This window comes from Littorina saxatilis, linkage group LG13 (genome assembly GCF_037325665.1).
Source record: "Littorina saxatilis isolate snail1 linkage group LG13, US_GU_Lsax_2.0, whole genome shotgun sequence".
Taxonomy (NCBI): domain Eukaryota; kingdom Metazoa; phylum Mollusca; class Gastropoda; order Littorinimorpha; family Littorinidae; genus Littorina; species Littorina saxatilis.
In genome coordinates this window covers 36,773,772-36,800,131 of record NC_090257.1, presented here as the reverse complement: position 1 = coordinate 36,800,131, position 26,360 = coordinate 36,773,772, and the positions used below count along the sequence as shown (strand labels likewise).

Below are 26,360 nucleotides of genomic sequence, written 5' to 3'. Positions count from 1 at the left end.
TTCAAGAATGTAATTGAAAAAAAGGTGTGCTTGCGTTTCTGATAAAAATGTTCGTGTTTAAAGGCACACATTTTCCCCGTGTAAATAGCTCGACTCGCCATCTCAGATGTGGCCAGGCTTTTGCATGGGATAACACCATCCGTTCACCTGGACACTTACCAAAAATCAACACGCTGACATGACTGCTTTCTATGATGAGTTGACATTTTTACTTGAATTAATGTCGTTAACAAAAGCCTCCAGTGGCATTAACAAAAGCCTCCAGTGGCATTATTAACAAAAGCCTCCAGTGGCATTAACAAAAGCCTCCAGTGGCATTAACAAAATTAATTCATAAAATAAAATAAAAATCAGATTGTGCAGAGAGAGCACCGAGGCTGTTCACGTTGTGTACGTCACCAGGTGGAGGGATGGTCTTATCCCGTGCCAAAGCCCGAGCAGATCTGAGATTGTGAATGGAACAGTTTTCACGGGAAATTGCTTGCTTTTAAACGCGAACATTTGCTTTCAGGAACGCAAGCACGCCTTATTTCTAATGAAGTTCTTGAACAGGTGCACTGGACGTAAACCCAAAGTAACTTTAACTTGCGCTTAGCAGACCAACGGAGCTGGATTTGTCCCAATTTTGTCGTAACTTTATTGTCTGGATGGCGGGCTTTTCTGCTAATTTGTTTAATTATTCGATAACGTCAGCTGCACAAAGAATGAGATAAGGCACATTTTCAAATGTTGATTGTTTGTCTTTGCTGTGTTTGTCAGCTGTATTTATTGGTTTATCTAAAAGGCTCAATAGCCGACGGTCGCATCGTTGTTTTGTTAATCAATGTTATATTCAGCATGACCCCCCCTCACCACCACGCACATATTTATTCATTCTTTTTTTCTTCTTCTCATTTGATGCTTTTTTTCTTTCTTTTTACTTGTATTTTGTTCGTTCTGTTTGTCTTTTCTTTCTCTCTCTCTGTCTTGATTATTATCAGCATTAATTCCAACTCTCATCGGAATCTTTTCGTCTTAAGTGACTGAGTTAAACCGAAAAGCTTACTCCTCAAGTTTGTAGAATTTTGACTAGACTATGAAATAGTTAAAACACTTAGAGACACTAACTAGCAAACAGCCAGTATTGTAAACTTTACAAGCTGCAAGCCATCATCACGCGTCTATTAAAAAAAATAAAAAGAAGAAAAAACGCCAAAGAATAGAAACTGTACAGTAGTAAACATTGCTACCCTATAACTTTTCTTTTCTGTCTTTGAGTCAGGCAAAAAAGAGAGAGTAAGAATGGGTAATAACGCTCTGCAACCGCGCTGAAAACGTTAGCAATTTCAGGGATAATAGACGAAATAGAAGGAGAAGGCGAAAAAGAGATAATAAAGGTGTCACTTTACGCCCTAAAAATACACACGAGAGAATATTATCAAGAAACAAATTACGTTCAAAATGTACCTCAGTGAAGAAGAGCGATCGATGACGAGCTTGTCTTCATCTCGACATACATTGTCAGACATATTCATGACAAAAGCGCTGACAGACACACACATAGACAGACTGGCACCGAGATTTACAGGCTAACGAAGAATCGTGTTCGTGGAGATGTAAAATACCCAAGAGGATTCAGACAGACAGACAGACCGGCAGACAGACAGGCAGACAGCTAGAGAGACAGACAGGTAGACAGACAGGCGGGCAGACAGGTAGACAGACAGGCAGACAGCTAGAGAGACAGACAGGTAGACAGACAGGCGGGCAGACAGGTAGACAGACAGACAGAAAGTTCCTAACAATCACGCACACAGTGGTGCATGCAGATAGATAGAGAGATAGAGAGAAAGAGAGAGAGAGCGAGAGAGAGAGAGAAAGAGAGAGGGAGAGAGAGAGAGAGAAAGAGAGAGGAAGAGAGAGAGAGAGAAGGGGTGAGAGAGAGAAAGAGCGAGAGAGAGCGAGAGAGAGAGAGAGACAGAGAAAGAGAGAGAGAGAGAGAGCGAGAGAGAGCGAGAGAGAGAGACAGAGAAAGAGAGAGAGAGAGAGGGAGAGAGAGAGAGAGAGGGAGGGAGGGGGTGAGAGAGAGAGAGGGGATGAGAGAGAGAGAGCGAGAGAGAGAGCGAGAGAGAGAGACTGAGAAAGAGAGAGAGAGAGAGAAAGAGAGAGAGAGAGAAAGAGAGAGAGAGAGAGACAGAGAAAGAGAGAGAGAGAGACAGAGAGAGGGTGAGAGAGAGAGCGAGAGAGAGCGAGAGAGAGAGACAGAGAAAGAGAGAGAGAGTGAGAGAGAGAGAGGGAGAGAGAGAGGGGATGAGAGAGAGAGAGAGCGGGAGGGGGTGAGAGAGAGAGAGGGAGGGTGTGAGAGAGAGAGAGAGCGAGAGAGAGCGAGAGAGAGACAGAGACAGAGAGAGAGAGAAAGAGAGAGAGAGAGAGGGGGGATGAGAGAGAGAGAGAGAGAGGGGGTGAGAGAGAGAGAGAGGATGAGAGAGAGCGAGAGAGAGAGAAAGAGAAAGAGAAAGAGAGAGAGAGAGAAAGACAGAGAAAGAGAGAGAGAGAGAAAGAGAGAGGAGAGAGAGAGAGAGAGAGAAAGAGAGAGAGAGAGAGAGAGGGGGTGAGAGAGAGAGAGAGGGAGGGGATGAGAGAGAGAGAGAGAGAGAGAGGGCAGACAGACAGTAAAAGATATATATATATATATATATATATATAGAGAGAGAGAGAGAGAGACAGACAGACAGACAGACAGACAGACAGACAGACAGACAGACAGACAGACAGACAGACAGACAGACCGTCAGAAAGAAAGACAGACAGACATACAGACAGACAGACAGACTGGGTCTTTTTATTTCGCAAATATTATCGAAACTTTCACCCAATCCCTGACTGCTATAAACGGTGCTATACAACAGTATACCTAAACATCGTTAGAAAACCCAGACAATTTTAAAATAAAAATATAGCTAACAAATATTAAAAAATCTCCTAACTGCCATTTGCTCCTCGTGCAAGTGAAAAGAACAGCAAATGCCGCAGCTCCCTTTTTATCGCTAATATTTAAATCCTACAAGGGGCATGAATGGGAGGATAATTTACGTGACATCCCGCGATGCACCTCCCAACACTCCTTCAAATCCCCGTGGTGCCCGTTGTTTGAAAGTGAACGCGATGGCTTGCACATCAATATGGCTGCAATGCTTCTTACAAACTTAAACAACATTTTTTCACTTGTTGAGGTTGTTGAAAGCTGTTTTTTTTTCTTTTCTATGCAATGCTTCTGACATATATATATATGCAATACAAACCTAAACAAAATCACTTTACTTTTTAAGGTTGTTGAAAGCTGTTTGTTTTTTTACTCCTTGGTTTAAAGATACCTTCCTTAATGTAAGCCATCAAGTACATAATTAAGCATTCTTACAGGATGTTTTTTTTTACAGAGTCTTGCACAATAACATGCTGCCGCGTCTTATCGCTATACAAACTATTCAGCCATCACTCTACGTTTTTAAGCCGGTGAAGGCTGTTTCTTTCTCCTCCCTTTGCCTAAAGATACCGTCTACCAGCGTAACCAAACCGTCAAGTAAATCATAGATAACAAAAACTAAAAAAATCAAGATAAGACGGTAAATGCAAGTCCAGAATTTATTACATCATTGATCCTTCCATGAATTTACGGTTGTTTACATGATGGCGTGCTCGAGAAGTGAGTAAAGCTTAAAGCTGGTGCAAATTGTCTGCTTTACTTTTCTTTTTCTTTTTCTTGCTAAACAAACATAAATGCTTTCATAACATCCGTGGCACGTTTTGATAAAAACTGCAGTAAGCCTTTTCAAATGTCATACTTATGTTGTCCATTGGGCAAACCTAGCAATTTGCTTGAAAAAGCAACTGCACGCTCCACAAAAATGGTTCAAAAAATGACTTGTGTGTCCCAAAGAGAGAGAGAGAGAGAGAGAGAGAGAGAGAGAGAGAGAGAGAGAGAGAGAGAGAGAGAGAGAGAGAGAGAGAGAGAGAGAAAAGAGAGAGATAAGGAGAGATAGTGTGTGTGTGTGTGTGTGTGTGAGTGTGCGCGTGCGTGGGTGCGTGCGTACGTGTGTGTGTGTGTGTGTGTGTGTGTGTGTGTGTGTGTGTGTGTGTGTGTGTGTGTGTGTGCGCAGGTGTGTGTGTATGTATGTGTGTGTGTATGTGTGTGTGTATGTGTGTGTGTGTGTGTATGTATGTGTGTGTGTGAGTGCGTGCATGCGCGCCGTGCATGTGTCCGCACGATATATAGTGCTCCGCATCACGTCACCACCTGAGACGATTTACTGCGGTTGGTACTGCAAAAATAAAACAGTTTCGATTCTGATGATAGCTTCTGCTTTATCTATTCCTGTCTACGCCAGGATCACATTCGTTCGGTTTTTCTAGAGTCACTCAGTACGTCTGCATCCTATTCACAGCGTTAAAAAATAGCACAAACTTTAACAGGTAACTCCGGTAAATTAACTTACACTGACAAAAAAACAAACACAAGCCAGACATCTTCATCTTCGCTTTCCCCCTGAACGCAGCCACCTCTTAAAACGTTACAGAAAATTAGACCAATTACAGACACCACAAAACAAAACAAGGCGCACAAAAAAGCCAAGGAAGCCTCTCTGTTTCTGCAACAACTACCTGGCAAGCTCGCATCGTATTGGTCTGTCTGGCATATTACTCCTGACAAGGTAACAGCCGAAACACGGACGCGGATTGATATCATGGGTTTTTAATGGCATTCCTACACCCTCCGTTTGTTTGTTATGTACCGTGAACTCACAACACAAAAGCAGCCAAGCTTCACAGGAAACGCATGGCAGCGCCAGAACAGAGCACCTTCACAGAATGTCAAAAATGACAGACAGAAAGAAAAGAAGGAAGGAGTGGGAAGAGATAGAACTGTTAAAATACGGGATCGGCTCTGTCGGGGAATGAACGAAGCGTGAAGTGTAAATGGAAAAGTTGAAAGACGGATTTAAATGCGAGTTTTTATACAATAACTAAGTAATATTATCTCAAGGTTTGGCAGCTTTGTAAAGCTAGAAATTAAAATAGTCGACCGAATTCTATTCTGCAGCTCAAGCGCATCAACAGCAGATGCAAGAACATACTAATTTAAACCTCAAAACTGTATAGCTTATGGTTACTGACATTAGGTCCATAGCCCCGGGATCCTGTATTATAGTCACTTCTTGCTAATCTTCGGAACACACATGAAGCATTACGAGCGACGTGTGAATATGATGTGCCCTTTCAGTTGCGTTCCTTTTTGTGAAGAATATCTTGAAAATTACTAGGTTTGTTCAGGCGTTTACATAGAACAAGAGCGGCATCCTTCAACATCGACGTATGAACTCAAACCAAAAATGTACGGCACGGCTGCTTTATGTGCATGCATAGAGGGAACTTTAAGCGGAATTGGTTTCGTAATTGATACCTATGTCAATCTGCGCAGTTAACTAGTGTAAATGTCACCATTTCGCTGTTACATATGTGTAGCTTTTCCTCGCGAGGACGGCTCCGAATAGCTAAATAGGTTGAAGAAACATGAAAACCAACAACCAACCAATCCCAGCGAGAAAGACAGAAAGCGTTAATACAAATGCACAAAAACGCTTTCTTCAATTACTTCACAAAGGTCGGCGAGTATACAGTAAACTACAACAAAGTGCAAACGAGTGGTTCAGCCACCCAAGATTTAACCGGAAAAGTTGCAGACAAAACTATTTCTACAATCATACCAGTGCTATTGCTGTCTACACTCGGCATTCTAACAAGATGAGAATGAAAGAGACACCCAAGATTCAAGTTATACAGTACACACTCTGTAGTCACACCAGAACAATCACTGTCCACAATTAAACGAGTAGCTAAAGACTGGTTGGACCACCCAAGATTTATAGGTTAAACCAAATACACATTCAAAACAATGTCAACAATACCGTTGTCACTTACAAGCACACAAATAAGTTAACAACTGATTTGGCCACCCAAGATAAATAGATGTAAAAATACATATAAAAACAATGTCAACAATACAATTGACACCTTCAATTACACAAATACATTTACATCTAATTCGGCCACCCAAGATTTAAACGAACGAGTTACACCATCATACACACACACAAATCCCCTTCTTCAATCACTGTCTACAAGTGCCTACAACTCTACCAAGAAACTAACGACTGCTTGAGCCTCCTACGATGGAGACGGAAACACCGCTGTAAATTCCGCCACCGTCGCATTTCGGTCGAAGAAAAGCCCATTAAAAATACATTTGGCCAAATAACACGGACCCCGCAGTTTTCGGCCCAAACACCACATTTTACGAGTGGGCGAGTGCCCTTTTCAGTCGCGCCTGAGACATCGGGGTAAAAAACGCGTTAACTTGGCGGTTTTTACCTACAATGCTTCATGGGGCAAAATACTGCGGTGTGAGAGTTTGTAGGAGTGGGCAAGGCATTTCTAATGTTGGTGGGTTTTTTATTTTTTTATTTTTTATTCTAATGTTCATATAATTTAGTCACGCGTGGAAGACTGCTGTCCAAAAAGCAGATGGGTACAAAATGCTAAAGTTGTATTGTCACTAAAGTTGTCTGCTGACGAGCAGAAAGGACGGTTATTTTAAAAGAAGGTGACGAGGAGGATAGGGCCCCAAAGGGTTTAAAATCGTGATCGTGATTGGCGTTTTTTGACCTTTCTGTGACCGTGATTGCCGAAATTTCCATTTCTGTGATCGTGATGGGACTTTGCCCGTGATCCGTGATGACAAAAAAAATCAAGTCTCGTGATCGTGATCGTCATTTGTTTTCGTGATCGTGATGGGCATTATTGCAAAGCATTTTATTTTCAACGTACATTTTTCACAGCTGTATCACTCTATGATCCTCTATTTGTCAAGGTGTTTGTGATCGTGAAAACAAAAATCAAGGTAACTGTGATCGTGAAAGCTAAAATTTCCCTTCCCGTGATCGTGATGATACCCCCCCCCCCCCCCCCCCTTTGGGGCCCTCGGAGGAGGAAGAGGAGACCAAGAACAACAAGGTCTTCATCATTTGTGATATAATGATGACATTACAAAGTTAATGGTAGTTATTATGTGGCCTTCCCTTTTGTCACACACACACAAACACATAGCCTACACATAGCCTACGCACAAACACACACACATACACATACACACACACACACACACACTACACACATACACACACACACGCACTCGCACTCACACACACACACACAGACACACACACACACACGGCACACTCACACACACACACACACACACACACACACACACACACACACACACACACACACACACATATATATATATATATATATACTAGAGGAATACCCGACTTCGCCGGGTGAATCGCGAGACAGAGTATGCAGCGTGGCGGTTCGCCGGCTTAGAGGACGTGTTGAAAATTTTCATCCACCAGTTGTGCCCGGGGTCCACCTGAATATGCCCACCAAATTTGATGCAGAATATTTACGATGGGAGCGGTAGTATATATTAGTGGCAATATTTTGAAGATGGGAGGGATTTTGTACACGAATTGCAATACTTAGATGTACTACCTGTGCAGAAAATCGCTGTGCAGAAAAGCGCTGCTTTTGTGTGGCGGAAGTGAAAGAAGTGAAGAAGTAGAGCCGAACAAAAAAGTGTTTATTTTCGTAATTCGTATCGCGAAACAGAGTATTTATTCACCGCGGTTCACCGCAACGCAAACACACACACACACACACACCACCACCACACACACACACACACACACACACACACACACACACACACACACACACACACACACACACACACACACACACACAGAGAAGCCGTATATATAATATATAGATATATAGAGATCTATAGATGACAGTGGATTTTTCGCGTGGCTATAAATAGATTCGACCTTTGCACTTTTACATTGAGGACAACGGGTGCAAGGAAAGCGTTCTGGACAGTGACCTTCTAAAAATAGTAACGGGAATATCTGAAGCTGCTTGTCATACCGTAGCATTCTGATCAGTCATCGCTCAACGGCTATCGTCGCCAGTTATCTCAGAGAATGAGCCGTACTCATTTTGATCTGAGTTCAGGATGATACCGTAGCTGTGATCGGAAGATCAAACTTCCCATTTTTTAGAAGCTCTTTCTCATTCAGTATTCTTGCAAATACCGAACGGGATTGACGCCACACGAAGGAAGGGAGACAAACGCGCAAAACACTGGAGAAGATAAGGAAGAGTTACTGGGAATGGATGTAGTGGATCAACAGAAAAACCAAAATCGGTTCACCGCGCCGCGCTTAGAGCACGTGTTGAAAATTTTCATCGACCAGATTGTGTCCGGGGTCTACCTGAATATGCCCACCAAATTTGAAGCAGATCCATCGAGAACTTTGGCCGTACATCGCAAACACACACACACACCACACACACACACACACACACACACACACACACACACACACAGACACTCACACACACACACAAGTCGTATATATATATATATACACTAGATGATTACCCGCTTCGCAGGGATGATCGCGAGACGGAGTATGAATACCCGGCTTTGCCGGGAAGAAGTAGAGCCGCCAGGTACCCGCGATTGACGCCACACGAAGGAAGGGAGATAAACGCGCAAAACACTGGAGAAGATAAGGAAGAGTAATACCCGGCTTCGCCGGGATGAAAGCGTCGTGGACAGTGACCTTCTAAAAATAGTAACGGGAATATGGATTGAGCGTTGTGGACAGTGACCTTCTAAAAATAGTAACCGGAATATGGATTGACGCCACACGAAGGAAGGGAGATAAACGCAAAACACTGGAGAAGATAAGGAAGAGTTACTGGGAATGGATCTGGGAAGATGAACAGAAAAAACAAAATCGGTTCAGCGCCGCGCGCTGAGAGCACGTGTTGAAAATTCTCATCGACCAGGTTGTGTCCGGGGTCTACCTGAATATGCCCACCAAATTTGAAGCAGATCCATCGAGAACTTTGGTCGTGCATCGCGAACACACACACACACACACACACACACACACACACACACACACACACACACACACACACACACACACACACACACACACACACACACACACACAAGTCGTATATATATATATAGATAGATAGATAGAAGATAGATAGATAGATAGATATAGATATGTATAAAGAGACTCATTAAAGCCATGGCTGTTTCTAAAACGGAACCACCCATTCGTATGGTAAATGCATGTCTAATGCAGCAGACGGAATGCATTTAAGCGAACCCCCCAAAAGCCCATTACAAACAAGAACGCGGTGAACTGTCTCGTCCAGGGAAAAAGGTTCCAAAAGTTTTAATACAACGCTACAGTCGTATATTTCGTTTGAACATACCCAGTCTTGCCGACTCTAAAATGTTCGTTCGTTGAGGACGCGTAGGAAGTTACTCACAACATTTCTGGTCAGCTTGTACACTCTTGTTCAGCGTTCATAACTGGTTACAGAAAGTATGTTTACATTGGAACACTTCTAGTTAAGAGTGTACTAAACTTAGAAAGCGGGAGGGTGTGTGTGTGGTAGGGGGGAGGGGGGGGGGTTAGGGGGAGATGGGAGAAATGATGGAGGGGGAGGATGGGCTGGGACAAATAACTAAGTTGCATTTGAAAAAAAAGCTATTACGTGTTTCTAAAGGCCATATTTTTTTGAGGATTTTCGCTGTTGTTGTTTTCTCAAAAAGGGCATTTTTTCTGTGAAATGCAGGTATGACTATATCTTTTTGTTCAGCTTAAAGTGTGCGCCAACAAAAACGTCTTCGTCACCTCATCACCAAGACCTGATCAGGAATATGCTGCAATAAAAAATAAGGACCGTTGTGAAGAATAGTGTAATATGCCCTCATCATTTAGCTTTCTCTTAATAAAAAGAAAAAAGAAGAAGGTTTGGCTGAAGGAAACTTTAGCCATACCTTGCAAAAAATGGTCTGTCGAAACCATAGCTGCCACCCCCCATCCCCTTCCCCTACATCACTGCTTTTCAACTGCGGTTAGCTTCTTCAGAATGACAAAGCAAACGCAGACAATTTATGAGGGTAGCGTTTTCAGTTCAATAGGGTGTAATGACCTAGAAAGCCCGACACTTAACTGTGGATTAGCTGTCTTGTTTAACATTGCGACGTGACTGAGGCAGGATTTAAAAGTAACAACAAGGGTAATGGTGAGGGGTATATAAATGAAATATGTGTGAAAATGTTTCACAAATTTTCGTTAGGAGGTTAAATAAAACGAGATCAAAGTTTATTGTAATAAAATCATATTTTCTTTTAAACCCTTATGATTTTCAAGGGAACTACCTGAACAAAAAGAAGAGTCAATGCCACATGATTTGAAAACCACACTCATTCTAAATGTGTTGCTTTGGTGTTGGACAGCATCCTTGTTCTTTTGATTTAATGCTTTCTTTTGATGTATTAGTCTATCACAACAAAAGTTGTCATGCATGCACTTAATTACAACATTAATTGCAATAAGATAAGTTGGCTAAACAAAAAATTCACGCTTCAATATTATTATTAATTTCATAAAAAATACGTGGTTTTTTATATTTTGTTTGATCCTTTGTTGTTTAAAGAAGGTTGGCTAATTGCCTAATCATACAATGGGCTGTCTTTTTGGAGATTTTCTTTTGAGCAGACATCTAACTTAATTACCCGTGATGAAATGACTGCAGCCAGATTGTGCATGACAAAGATAATGATGCTCAGTAATTCAGATATATATCAAAAAAGAGATTCCTATTAGCGTTAGCTTCATGGACGTTGTCTCTGCAATTACCGTTTACAACATTACTGAGGTGCAAAAATGTCTTAAAAACTTAATTAAACAAATATGTGATGAACAATATTGATTTTATTTAAATTAGGGTTATCAATTGCATTATAACATAATTATGCAGTGAAAGAACAAAACCATGTTGCAATCGGTAACAGAAGTTTTCAATTTGACGAACAGTGCCAATAGACCGCTGTGTACAATGCTATAAAACATCACTGAGTAATTAATACTTCAACGCTTGGCCAATCCTCGACATTGTTTCTGATACCTATGACGGACATCACCCGTTACTCTTCTCGAGTGACAGAGACAGAGATAGAGATAGAGACTGGGACAAAGATAGAGACTAAGACAGATAGATGAATAACAATCAGTGTGTGTGTGTGTGTGTGTGCGCGCGCATGCGTGTGTTCGTACGTACGTGCGTGCGTGTGTGTGTGTGTGTGTGTGTGTGTGTGTGTTTCTGTGTGTGTGTATGTATATGTGCGTGCGTGTGTGTGTGTGTGTGTGTGTGTGTGTGTGTGTGTGTGTGTGTGTGTCCGTATGTATGTCAATGCGCGCTCGCATACTTGCTTAACAAAGTGTGTGGGCTACGTTATGATGTTTGCATTTGCATGTGAAGAACAGCAGAACAAAAACACTGATAGGCAAAGCAGAGTCAGAGGAAAATGTCAGACAGTCTACGTGCCTGACAACTTGCTATGCATAACGAGTACAATAAACAAACATAGAAAGAAAAGAGAAAGCAAAAATGTGTTTGTAGCACAGACACATGTATGCACATAGTATTCACTTACAAATTCCTTTCGTGAAGTCGTTGCTCCTTGTATTATCCATAAACGATTGAAACTCCAACACCGTAATCAGTTCAAAAATCAGTACACAACAAACACCAAGTTGGTATTTCAAGGTCGACGAGGAGATAAACAGGCAGTGTGACGCACTACCACCCTTGAATTATCCACAAACATGCAGCACCGTAGTCCACTGTAGTCAGGTCCAATTCAGCACCGTAGTCCACTATGTAGTCAGGTCCAATTCAGCACCGTAGTCCACTATGTAGTCAGGTCCAATTCAGCACCGTAGTCCACTATGTAGTCAGGTCCAATTCAGCACCGTAGTCCACTATGTAGTCAGGTCCAATTCAGCACCGTAGTCCACTATGTAGTCAGGTCCAATTCAGCACCGTAGTCCACTATGTAGTCAGGTCCAATTCAGCACCGTAGTCCACTATGTAGTCAGGTCCAATTCAGCACCGTAGTCCACTATGTAGTCAGGTCCAATTCAGCACCGTAGTCCACTATGTAGTCAGGTCCAATTCAGCACCGTAGTCCACTATGTAGTCAGGTCCAATTCAGCACCGTAGTCCACTATGTAGTCAGGTCCAATTCAGCACACACGAAACACAAAGTTGGCCGCTCAAGGTCGATGACGAGACGAAATGACAGTGTGACCCACTGGCACGTAACTCCCGTGGAGTCAATCAGTGGTCTGATTTTCCTGACTATTCAGTTTAAGCACGTTCCACACATAGGCCAGCTCCGGGATGTCTGAACTTTTTTCTGTCCTGGGTAGACCAGAGAGTTTTATATTCTTCGTACCGTCTCGTCCGCAGGTTTTGTGTTCGTTTCTTTTCTTCAAAAGAGGAACAACTTTCCCCCAAAAGTCAATTTGATATGTTTTCTTAATTCAGTTTCGACTGGTGGTTGAGAAGGAAATTATTTCTTGCAGTCAACCTGATAAAAGTGTATTCATTTTCTAATTTATCAGCTGCTGCGGCGGAAGCCCCTTTTGAAGATCATGACAAATTGTGAGAAAAACACATCTTAAAAGGGGGCGAGTCTGAAATTGGATGCAACTTTTCCCACAATCTGCAAAAGCAAGGGTTGGGGGTTGGGGGTCATCTCTAATCCATGTCAAGTTTTGCTTAGACGATGTTCATTTTGTTAAAACAACTATTTTGTACCATTGGTAACTGTCGTATTGAGTGGTTGCGAGTTTTTTGTTTTCTGTTTCAGGATTTGGGATGTTCCTGTTGACTCAATCAGTAAAACCGGGCGCCATATCGCAAGCTCAAATAAAAACCCGGAGACATACATTAAGCCCGAAGTCGCATAATAATTTTTCTCCTCAAGATTTATTGCAAAGCACACCCTTCACAAACCCCAATGAAACACACACAAATAAGTCCTAACTACGCATACTCAAACTTTTTTATGACAGTAAAATTGGGTTCTGCCTGACAACACTCAGCGATGAAGAGAAAGAATATATACAAACTGGAGAGCATCATTACAAGGGAGTGACGTTTATTGCTAAGGCTTCTGGCCCGCGTCATTTTGCTAATAAAGATAATTATGATAGCAAAAGTGCTCCTCCAAATTCCTCGCTCACCTCAGGCTACGGTGAAATAGTTTTTCAAAGAAAGGGTAAACAGCTCATTTAAATATGATTTGCGTCTGTTTTAAAGAGATGGTGGCCGTCCGTAGAAGCCTTGGTTTTTTTTTATTGTTGTTGTTGTTGTTGTTGTTGTTGGTGTTGGTGTTGTTGTTGTTGTTGTGTGTGTGTGTGTGTGTGTGTGTGTGTGTGTGTGTGTGTATGTGTGTGTGTGTGTGTGTGTGTGTGTGTGTGTGTGTGTGTGTGTGTGTGTGTGTGTGTGTGTGTGTAAAAACATGGACACAATGTTACGGAATAAGTGAATGATCACACTGAATGCGATTCTCGTCTCATCACGCCTTCTGCTTTCCCTCTTTAGGCCTTCCGACAACAGTGCAACGTGTTGGCATTGCTAGACTCCGGATTCGATTTCTAAAAATCTAATGAGTTTCGCCTGCTAGACGTATGCACGTGTCCCTGACAGCACTGCGTGACTACGAAGAATGACTCAAGTGCGGAAAGGACAGTCAGGTAGCACTAATTTGCATTCGATTAATTATCATAGTTATTGAGCTTTTTTGAGTAATTCACTGCAAGCGCGTCTTCATTTCAATGTTCAGTTTGATTTATACCCGAGGGATTATTGGGGATTCATTTGGTTTCTTGTTTACGGGATTAATGTTTTAAGCATGTACGAGCATATTTGTGGTTCAGCTAGTATGCATGTATGTATTGTTTAATCGCAACATTAACAAAGTAAGTTCTGTAAAAGCAACAAGCAACAAAAAAGCCACTATTCTGTATTTATTACAGTAAATGTCGCTTCGCCTTCTTTGGGTCGAATTCTACAGAAAACGGCTCCGAAGTGGTACAGCTGGCATACAATTTTTGAGGTCCCACTATGCCTGAGAGTTTGTGTCTACCACGAACGAAGCTGTTGTGACCTTTGAAAAAAAGGAAATTCTCACGTACTTTGGTGACTCGGCGTCCCTTTGAACTTGCAGCATAACGCCCGTTATTGTCTGGATAACCGTTATTGTCTGGATAACCGTTATTGTCTGGATAACCGTTATTGTCTGGATAACCGTTATTGTCTGGATAACCGTTATTGTCAGGATAACCGTTATTGTCTGGATAAACTGCATTGGATTACTCCACACCAACAATAAATCTGCATAATGGCTTGCAACCATGTCTGCCTAGACCGGCCCATTCTTAAAAGAAAAAAAATGTTGTCGTTAAACTGTCTGGATAGTGAGAAACTGTTTTCATTAAAAGTAGACGTTTATATTTTGAAATAACTTGCTTTTTGTTTTCTTTTTTCTCAGGGATGTACCTTAACTTTTCTAGACAAGGGCAAAAGCATTTTCTTCTTGTTTTTTTCATTTTGTTTATGTTATTCTTCTTGTTGTTCTTCGTTTTGCAATAATTTGCATTCCTCCATCTTATTCTTCTCCTTTTTCAGAACACGTTAGGCTTCAGTTGAACTAAGTGCTTTTTATCAGTCATGCCTTGTCCTCTTCAACAATATATTATACAATAACCTTTTTGGCTCACGTAAGTGTAGCCTATGCGATCGTAACTTTGTCTGTCTGTGCGTGCGTGCGTGCGTGCGTCTGTGCGTGTGTATGTCTGTGGTAGAAACTCTAACATTTGAAGACGTCACATTACATTGACGTCACATTATGACGTAAGAGGGTTAGACGTCACGCGAAGGAAGTACTGACAGTCTCGGTCATTATTATTTTGAGCGCGCCGAGACTAGTTGGCAGTCGTGTCCTTGTAAGTAGGCTACATGCAGACAGACACATCTAGATCTAGTGTCTCGCTTTCTTGCACAGTTTCACCTATGCTCTTTCTGTGTGTGTGTGTGTGTGTGTGTGTGTGTGTGTGTGTGTGTGTGTGTGTGTGTGTGTGTGTGTGTGTGTGTGACGGAGTGATTGAGTTTGTGTTACTGTTTGTCGATTTCTTACGTGAGCCTTGATGGCTTTGCCTCTTGTTAATAATTATGGGCGAGGCGTCAACTTCGCAGGTTAAACTTAGGACAGTTGAAATGTCGCCATTCCAAGGGCTTTAATTTGACAATCCCTTCAAGAATGTTTAATCCTGTGGGTGAGTTATCTTTTATCATAGGCATAAACTGAACACGTTAAAGGCACCTTACTTTCTGTGTAAAACACCTTTTGAATAACCACAGATACGTAAAGGCTTTTACAATGGAGAAGAGCAACTTCCACTAAGACACACACAAACTATTTTCAGCCTGACATCTCTCTGTCCAGAATGGGAACTTGTTTTGCTGAATTAACTTCCACGGTTCACATGGGTGTCAGTTACACAATTTTATTGAACAAAAAGTGTCCGCTGTGCACACGATAACATCCAGGTCATTGACTTTTAAGAAATATCCAAGTGGAAGGAACAGTACAGTTTATCCGATGGATGTAAAAGCTTGGACGGATATATGCGGTGGTGATATATATGATGCTTTAGGTGGGAAGGAAGGTGTGTTTGATATAAAGGCCTGTGCCACTGTAGAAGAAATTTTGCAAGGCTTACAGCTAGAGCCCCTGCAAATCTGCATTTCAAAAGACAGTGCATTTGCAAAATGAATATTTAGTGCTGAACAGTCGCAGGTCACTACTGACGGCTCTCCTTCCCCCTCTCGCATTCTTTTCTCTTTATCACACTTGCATGCTGGGTGCACTCAAATCTGACTGTTATGTTACATTTTACAGTTAGGCCTCTATTTCTTGTACTCATATTTTTTTTGGATCAAACTTGCATGCTGAAATGCACTCAAATCTGACTGTCATGTTAAAGTTTATAGTTTAAAGTGCTACTTCTTTTTCTCATATTATTCAAAGTTTATCGAACTTGCATGCTGAATGCACGCAATTAAGTCTGACTTTCATGTTAAAGTTTACAGTTTAGGCGCTACTCATTGTTGTCATATATATTCGTTTAACCACACTGGCATGCGGAGTGCATGCACTCGAATCTGACTTTCATGTTAAATGTTACAGTAAAGGCAATAGGCGCTACTCCTTTGTCTCACATTTGTTTTATCACACTGGCATGCTGGGTGCACTCGAATCTGACTTTCATGTTACATTTTACAGTTTAGACACTGCTTCCTCGTCTCGTATTCTTTTTTTTAAATTTTTTTTTAATAAAACTGGCATGCAATATGCACTCGCATCTTACTTTCATGCTAATTTTTACAGTTAAGGCGCAGCAAGTTCAAAAAGCACGTGAGGAGAAAAGGAATGCACCAAAGCTGTACGCAACGAGGATGTTGAAAACGAGGACCAACATCTTGAAAGGTCATGGTCCTTGAAAAAAATGTGTGCGTGGGTGTGGGTGGGTGTGTGTGCGCAGGAAGGGGGTATTGGGGGGTGAAAGGTCTTGCACTGACACTAAAGTCTCACTGCAAAGTTGATGTCTGCCTGAAGATGGTTTGTACAAAAACCAGGGTTGCATTACAATTGATTCTGAACGACACGGTGAAAACTGAGATAGACGTAAGTATTAGTGCATAAGGGATACTGCATGTATCTCAAATCTGTTTTGAGATTAAAAAAACACCTTGTGCAGAAAGTAGCCAGGCACTTGATTCTTGATATGTTTCTAAATGAAGGGATGGTGTTATCTCTGGACATGAATGAAAACCTTGTTTTTTTAATAAACACGAAAAAGTTAAGTTTTTGTAGCGTTTACTCATAGTCACAGACAAAACGAACCTTTGTTTTTAATCTCTAAACAGATTTGAGATAGTGAGTATACTCGCTTATACACCGCAAAGGAATGTATATTTAAGCTCAGACACTCAGTCAAACATTTACCATCTAAAACTCTTAACTTCACACCAGGTGACTGGTTGAACATGGCTTGCACTGTTATCTTGCATAAGAGAGAGTATTTACGCTTCTTTGTTATCTAAACTCACATGGAATGTTTACAATAACCGTGAGAGCTAAACATAGATAAGTGGTGCTAGCATGACGTGAGTCTACCCGACAGAGAGTAAAACAGTTCCTACATGAGTAAGTACATTCAAGAGTTAAACCAAGTTAAGTACACGCCTTAGAATAATGGTAGCTTTGGGCAGCCTCAGTATCTAATTGCTTGTGCCGCTAACCATTGAACACATCGGTTTTAACTTCAGCATGTTTTCTGTTAGCACAGTAAGTTTATGTATGTCTGTCTGTCTGTCTCTTTCTCTTTGGAAAAATAAAACTTGGATCAATGGAATATCTGATTCGTTAGAAGAGCACCTCGCAGTCAGTGATTGAAATTAGTCTCTCTCTCTCTCTCTCTCTTTCTCTCTCTCTCTCTCTCTCTCTCTCTCTCTCTCTCTCTCTCTCTCTCTCTCTCTCTCTCTCTCTCTCTCTCTCTCTCTCTCTCTCTCTCTCTCTCTCTCTCTCTCCGCGTGTGTGTATGTGTGAGTGTGAGTGTGTGTGAGTGTGTGTGCGTGTGTGTGTGTGTGTTTATGTGTATGTGTGTATGTGTGTGTGTGTGTGTGTGTTTTCTTGTGCGTCTGTGTGTGGATGTGCTTGCCGAACAAAATGACAATGAAGCTGTGCACTTGATGTCTGCCAAAGCTCCATGGTGTGTTTTGTTAGGGCTTAGAATGGCTTCGCAACCTTAATCGCTTAACTGCTGTTTTCCGTTTTCAACATCTGTGCCTGTGCCATTCACTTAGCAAGGACACGAAACGATGTTACTCCAGTTATAATTCTATTTTCTCGTCTTTCTTTTAATGTTTTCAAACATAGAGGCCTTTGGTTCAATACTGTGGCTGAGATAATGCATTCTATAAATTATATATATGAATTATTTTTGTAACATTATTATTTTAAGCCGAAACAAAACTTATAAAACCCTGGTGACACTGCTGACTACGGACACCATGAAACCGTGTGATAGTTTTCCAAAGGAAATGTTATATATTTGTTTAGAGGAAAGGTTTTTGAATGCTAGTTTCTTCCTTCTGCCGGGAAAAATTCAGCTCAAATGTTACATAAGTTATGTCATTAACTGCACTAACAACACAAGCAATTGCGACAATGGCGCAGTGGCGTGGTGGTAAGACGTCGGCCTCCTAATCGGAAGGTTGTGTGTTCGAGTCCCGGTCGCTGCCGCCTGGTGGGTTAAAAGTGGAGATTTTTCCGATCTCCCAGCTAGGTCAACTTATGTGCAGACCTACTAGTGACTTAACCCCCTTCGTATTTACACGCAAGCACAAGACCAAGTGCGCACGGAAAAGATCCTGTAATCCATGTCAGAGTTCGGTGGGTTATAGAAGCACAAAAATACCCAGCATGAGAGATGTTCAACGTGCGGGCTACTTCACCTGCCTTGACCTCTCACCAATTCATTGTAAAGCGCTTAGAGAACGTCAAGCGCTCTATAAATCTCCCATATTATTATTATTATTATTATTATTATTATTATTATTATTATTATTATTATTATTGACGACTTATTCTCAAAACTGGAACTCACAACCAACTTATTTGAATCAAATCACACCGGTGTCAATATATATATATCTTAAACGACACAGTTGTAGTAAGCACACACAGAAATTCACAAAAACTCCAAAGACTTTGAGCCTTCAAGCTGAACGATCGCTGCCGTCGCCGGTGGTAGCCTTGTATTCGCTGTTGTTGCTGTTCAACAAGGTCCCAAAACCAGCCTGACCAGGCAAGCGTGCAGTATCCAAAAAAGAAACCAGAAGAATATCTTATGGGGCTTACACTCAGACACAGTCGGGCCGCCGAACCCTCACAGTAGGCACTCTGTCACAGCCAGCGTCTTCAAAAACTACGGAGCGCGCAAAACTTGAACTGAATGACGGCGACTCGTGCCAGCGATTTGTAACGCTGTGTGACAAGTAGCAGTAAGTGAGGGGGAGGGGGCTAGGGGGTCTTCCCTGAATAAACGGAAAACCTCTCGACCAACCCTCCACTGACAAAAAGTGTCGTCAGTGCATGCACACATACACTCACAGCTGTACCGTCACTGAACGAACAGGACACTTTTCACAGAGGCGGAAATCAGTTTCACAGAGCGCTGTCAATGTGGTATCTATAGCACAGTTGTATAGTAGTAGATGGCTGAACACTCCGGGTATAGCAAGCCGCTGAAACGGACACAATTCGCACAAAAAGTCTTGTTAGAGAAGGCGTCTTGTTACACAATCCACACAGAAAAAGTCAAATACAGGAGACCCGGCTCCCATTACAGAATCCACAGTGTTATAAAGGAGACCTCCCGTTACAGAATCCACAGAAAAATGTTATAGAGTCCGGAGACCTCCCGCTACCCGTCCACACGGTGTGGGATCACAACTTTCACTGCACTGTAAACGCGCGGCAGCGCCCCGTCAGTCCTCGATACACCCTCACCTAACCTGACCCACAGATAATAACAACCACGCGGCAAATGCCGGGCGTCCCATTCAAGAAACGGGCAATAACATATCGGGCACTTGATCAGATCAGCGGCAGGGGCTGGCATAGAAAGTAGTCCTCTAGCTCTACGCAATATTCCAGCAAGCGGGATAGTCGTCTCTGTGAAGGATTCTACCACTACTCGTGTTGTGAATGGTTTGGCTTTTCTACATCGGGCACAGAACTTGAAACAGCAAGTCCTCTCATCGCATTTTCCCAGCACGCAGGTAAGTCTTCTTTTTGCAATATTCCATCACATCGCGAGTTGTGTGAAGTTTCGCTGTATTAAGTACTTGATTAGATGCGCACGGACACTTCCTCTCTTTTTTTGCAACATACACAATCCTCTCGGTATTGTAGCAGGAAGGGGAGTCCTAACTGTGCAATATTCCAACGTCCTATCTGTGCTATATTCCAACGTCCTATCTGTGCAATATTCCAACGTCCTATCTGTGCAATATTCCAACGTCCTATCTGTGCAATATTTCAACGTCCTATCTGTGCAATATTTCAACGTCCTATCTGTGCAATATTCCAACGTCCTATCTGTGCAATATTTCAACGTCCTACCTGTGCAATATTCCAACGCTACTCGTATGGTAAACAGTTTTGTTTGATCATATCCGCACGAAAAGGCAGGAACAGTAAAGTCCTCTCTTTTTCAATACTCCACCACTAATCCTAATGTGAACATTTCGCGTTTTGTGTTGGTTTCGTTTCGTGTGGTATTGTGTGTGTGTGTTTTACATCGAGAACTGAGAACTTGATAATATCCACACGGCACACAATCACAAACAGCACGTCCTTTGTTTTTGCAATATTGCGCCACTGAAAGGTTCGGCTTTTATACAGCCGCCCCTTTCAGAACGACTAACTGGATGCAGAGACCGACAGCGGCATTTACAACGCCACGTGGGAAGCACGCGCGGATGACGGCACGGCAATAGCACTGAGCGGTGTTAGGGAGGAAACGGGTGGGGAGATCGGCCACGGTCAGGTTCACAACCACCACGGACGGGAAACGACTGAGTAACCGACTGGTGGCGACTCTTAGCGGCCAAAAACGGAAGAAAGCGACATTCAGTTCCGGCGGCAAAAACGACTTTCACTCCTATGACAAACTGAAAACTAAAGAAAACGACTTTCACTCTGATCGCCAGAAGCGGCATTCTCTTCTAATGGCAAACTACTGAAGAGACAGACTTTCACCCCAGGAGACAAACACTAAAGAAAGCGACTTCTACTTCTACTCCTGACAGTAAAAAAAAAGTGAAGAAAACATTTTTCACTCCGAGCGGAAAAAGCGACTTTCACTTCCGACGACAAAAGCCATTTTCACTCGTAGCAGAAAAAAACTACGACTTTCAAGAACGGATGGCGGTTAGACGACTGAGTGTAGGAGTGATAGTAGTATCTAGTAAAAGTTGTAAATCCGCTTCTTATGTGTGGCAGCTGAAAAGGGCGATTAAGACAGGTTGACAGATCCGTTACGAGGTTGAAAGCATGCTGCTGCCGCGTGCCAGCTAGACGGATTTTTTTAAATCGTTATTTTCTTTTTGCAGTAGCACGTGTCTGTGGGTTTTGAGGCACAGCTGTTTCGTTTTATTATCGACGCTGCATAGGTGTGATCGTGATTAGACTGACCCGGTCAGCGAAGGTGTTTGTGCGTCTGTACCACCTGGCGAGACTGTGCACCGCACAACAGCAACATTAACAACAGCGACGACTACGGCGACCACAAAACAACTTACGGAGCGCAACGGAAAGTCCATTTACCTACGGACTGAACCGAAAGCTTTCAGGTATTTGTCAAGTGCACCGATGCGTACAAATGATATATGTTTTATGTAGTGCGTGACTCCGTGTGGCTGCTCGTGGAAGTGCTGTTCAGGTTGCATGACGTTTTCAAAAGTTAAACAACAAATTACAGTGCCGTGCAACATAATGCGACCAGTGTCAGAAAAATACGAAAACATGTCCAATAAATTATTAAAAAAATCAGCATCTTTTTTTCTCAAAAAGTAGACAACAGAGAAGACATACGTAGCTCTTGTCCTGGTTGAGCAAAATCGCTGTTGTTGTTTGCAGAATATCCGGCATGCTTTTCTGTTATGCATTTATCCACACACAAAGAACCAAACAAAAACGTATTATCGTAAGTCACAGCCTACCATAAGTTCGCGCCAGTGAACCAAAAATGCACGAAAGTGAGACGGAGCTCACAAAGAAACACATCTCACTACTAACACTTCTGTTCCATTGCAATAACAAGAAATTCCTCCGAGGTAGGAAAAACACCCCCGTTGGTCAAAGGGAAATAACCATTCTCACTGCCACCAACTGAGAAGGTTATTTCCCTTTGACCATTAATATATCCCTCTATAAGTCCTTGTAGAATCTTAATCCACCAATAACTCCCTAACCGTGTGTTTGACTGGTCCCAATTTTTGTAAGGACCGTCTCAGGAATGTATAGAACCTGTTCACCAAGTTTGGTGACGATCGGTCCGTTCATTCTTGAGATCTATATGCGAACACAAACACACAAACACACAAACAAACAAACAAACACATGGAGCGAAACCTATACACACCCCTATACCGGGGGTGTAAATAAACTTACCAGTCTTGTAATAGGTAAACTTGCACAACACCCAATATTTGCTCTATAGAGATATAACACAGTCCGCTAGCAGCGCCGCAAACAGCACACATAACTTTTCCACACGAGAGAGGCAGGATCAGAGCACAGTGCTCAACAAGTTTTACAAAGGTGTTCCATATCCGCGAATAAAATCTCACTATTCTGTTGATAGTTGTAGGACAACACCGATCTTTTTTCTTTTTTTTTAAACAAGATTTTATTCAGGAAATACAGGGTGGCATGTATATGCGATATAAACAACGCACACAAGTTTTCCGCACCAGGCAAATAGAGAGAGACAGAATCAGAGAAGTATGTATAGCGCAAGGTCTAACATCTAAAAGTGTTACAATTCCGCGAGAAAAAAGAGAGAAAACAACCCAGCAACACCACAACAACGCTCACTATTCCGTCATACTTGCAACTGCAGAATACTCATCATTTGAAGTAGGGACATAACAATCCCCACAGCACAAAACTTTTCATCGAGAAAGGCAGAAGCGGAGCGTGGTGCTGTAAAAGTGTTACACTACAACGGCCTAGCCGTCAGAAATCGATCCGCGTGTTGACACGCTCTGGAAACGGAGGAACTTCGCCGCCATCCGCTACTGGAGTGAGGGAGACTTCCTACTCCTCTCCCTCTACTTCCTCTTCTCGTTCTGCTTCCTCTTCCTCGCTATTAGTGGCACGAGTTGTGGTTCCTTCCGTCGAGCAGAAAGCTGCAGCTAGTTCCTTTCACGTTGAATTTTGTTGTTGAAAACATAAGTCCGAGTGTATTCGTCTTCAGGAGTGTTCCTCTGTTTCACGGACTGTCGTTGTTTTGTTGTGGACATTGTGAACGCGGACAAACAGTTATGTTCCAACTAATCGACTTGCTCCTCATCGCTGTTGGCGGCGTTTTTATTCTTCAGTGACACGGAACTGGGGCAGTCAAAAGTCAGAAAGAACTACGCGAGAGTCCGAAAACAGAACTTGAGTACGTAGTTGGAAAGCGTTCGTTTGTGTTTCTGGAGGGACTCAGGTCGTGACAAAGGCACACCACCCACGTTAGTTGTTCAAGCACACTGCTTATAACCTCAGCCTCAAGGTAAGGTTTTACGCGTACATATGCATTCAACAGTAATGCATTCTTATGTGTAACATTACCATTCCCGAAGTCTGCTTCTTTGTCTGGCTGTCTGTTAGTTATGTTGTCTGTCTGTCAGTCTGTCAGTCTGTCAGTCTGTCTGTCGGTCCCTCTCTTTCGTTTGGCTTTGTGTTGGTGCGTGTGTGTGTGTGGGGGGGGGAGGGGCAGGTTTAGGGAGTGGCGGGGTGCGCGTGTATCCATGTGTGCGAGTGTCACTGTGTGCGTGCGTGCGTGCGTGCGTGTGTGCGCATGTGTGTGTGTGTGTGTGCGTGCGCCGTGCGTATGTGTGTGTGTGTGTGTGTGTGTGTGTGTCCTCTGAGGAAAGGGGAGAAGGGAAGTCATTTCTTCTCTTCCCCGTGTGAGGTTGATTTCATTGCGTGTTCCCATGGATGCAAAAAGGGATGTTAGTGTACAAGTGAGACGCCTTGGTGTATAAAGGACGTACGCATATTATGTCTTCCAATGGTTTGTGCGAAACGTTCTTCTCTTTTACAAAAAGCTTGCACATAATCAATTGACAACGGTACGACATCAACAAAAAGCATTCCTTTCTAATTTACATTCCTTTTTTTCACATTCCAGAAAGCCATCCAGCTGTATCGCCTTTCATCATAATTATTGAGGGGAAAAATATAGCTCGCTTTCATGGTTTCTCTGTGGCATACGTGCTAATTATCACAATGCACGTTTGGAGTAAAATAGCATGCAAACTATCCGTTTCGCAATTATGCAATGAGTTTGACAGATGCCATAATTAGACAAATGTACGATCTGCAAAGCAAAAGGAGTAATTCTCTTCTTTTTTTTATATATATATGAAAAGAGTTGCACGCGTATCCGTTCAAAGCCTGGCAGATTTGAACACGAACAGCGCAGAATGAAAACCACCTCAACAGTAACATCAACATTATCGCCTTCGGGCAACGGTCCGACTCATATTCGTCTGGTCTACTCCTTTCTCGCCTTCGGACAACGGTCCGACTCATATTCGTCTGGTCTACTCCTCTCTCAAGTGCACACACACACACACACACACACACACACACACGCACGCACGAACGCACGCACACACAGACACACACACACACACACAGACATACACACACACACACACACACACACACACTATTCATCCGGAATGCCAGTGCCACATTATAACTCGATTTTGCTGGAGTAAAGACCCAGTTGAGTTTCGAAAAAAATTGGGAAAGAGGAGCAGACATTTTGAGAGTAGATCTAGTGTGATGTTACCGTCTCATCCATCAGTGTGTTGTGCCTGGAAAGGAGGTGTAGGCAGTTTGAGAGTAGACCCATTGGCATGTTGATATCTCAGCACATACTGGTGTTTTATACACATTCGTAACACCGGGACAAGAGTTGTCTTTCCGAGAGTAGACCAAGTGGGAATTCATAAACAAAAATCTGGGAACAGGGGAGTATACATATTTTGAGAGTAGACCCAGTTCGGTGTCACATGACACCGGGAACACTATTTGTTGTCGAGATGTCTACTTAACTATATTTGTCTTTCTTCCAGCAGGCCCATGTTACGCAAGCGATAATCCGATAAGCGGTGCAGCAAGTGGGCAAATAAGAGGCTCCTGGTAACTCCATAGCCCGTATACTGCACTTCATGCAGCCTGTCTCCAGAAACCGTGCAATTGTCACCCAAAGGGTTTCAGGTGTAACGAAAACGGCGCAGTTAAGTCAGTGGTGTTTCGAAGCAGACTTTAGGTGTAACTTTGCCATCTTTTTTAAGTGTGTGTATGCTTGCCAGGCATGAGATCATGTCATCGATCAAAGAATTGGTTTTAAGAACCTGAAATCCAGTGCCCCAAATCAGTAGGCCTATCTTCATTATTCGGGGTTGCGATTTGCGGTCATATTCCGAGGCAATGACCTTAACTTCAACACTGTCAACTCTTCCAATGTCGACATTCTCATCAGTCCAAATACCGCGTCATCGAATTGCAACAGACACGTACAATGTACTCTCCGGGACCACATCCTTTCTGCAGTGTAGAAATGAAATCTGATCTTCTTCCAACTGCCGTATGGTCTTAGGCGGTGTGCAAGTCACTATCGAATGTAACAGATTAACAAGTACAATGCACTATCCGGGACCACATCCTTTCTACAATGTAGAAATGACATTTGATCTTCTTCCAACTGCCGCAGGGTCTCAGGCGGTGCGCAAGTCACAATCAAAGCCGGGGCAATAAGGGCTGCGATGACTCATAGTTCCAGAGAGGAAGAAAAAAGAGTCATCAGTGATTGTGCTGCGCTCCAGAGCTCTGTTCCTGCCCTAGCCTTCGGGGTATCCATCGGAAGGGCTGTTCCCATCCGGTGTCAGTGACACACACCGTGTGATATTTAATCTTCCGTTGTTAAAGGCATAGTCCTTGTCGTGAATACTGCCTGCACATTCCTTCGCTAGTACTCATTGCCTGTTTCGTCTGTCAAACTCGATCGCATCGCTCATTGGCTGACGTTTCGTCCGCCATCTTGAAAGCGCTTGCACAGAGCCAATCGTTTCACAGGCAAAGAAAGCGTCTTTCGAGGGCGTCCACACCCCCCGCGGGTTAGGGGGAAGAATTTACCCGATGCTCCCCAGCATGTCGTAAGAGGCGACAAACGGATTCTGTTTCTCCTTTTACCCTTGTTAAGTGTTTCTTGTATAGAATAATTATAGTCAATTTTTGTAAAGATTTTAGTCAAGCAGTATGTAAGAAATGTTAAGTCCTTTGTACTGGAAACTTGCATTCTCCCAGTACAAGCCCCTGGAGCAAATTTTTGATTAGTGCTTTTGTGAACAAGAAACAATTGACAAGTGGCTCTATCCCATCTCCCCCCCCCCCCCCTTCCCCGTCGCGATATAACCTTGAATGGTTGAAAACGACGTTAAACACCAAATAAAGAGGG

At 42.7% G+C, this 26,360-nt stretch overlaps 2 protein-coding genes across 2 annotated transcripts in view; one reads left to right on the top strand and one right to left on the bottom strand.

Annotated features, from left to right (window-relative positions):
- The window catches only part of LOC138945638 (uncharacterized), a 120,170-nt gene that overhangs the window by 20,181 nt on the left and 73,629 nt on the right, over positions 1–26,360 (bottom strand). The window lies entirely within an intron of this gene.
- Positions 22,169–26,360, top strand: part of LOC138945633 (uncharacterized) — a 152,020-nt gene continuing 147,828 nt past the window's right edge. The window contains exon 1 of the mRNA XM_070317106.1: positions 22,169–23,399. The gene's annotated coding sequence lies outside the window, so the exon portion shown is untranslated. The remainder of the gene's footprint in view (positions 23,400–26,360) is intronic.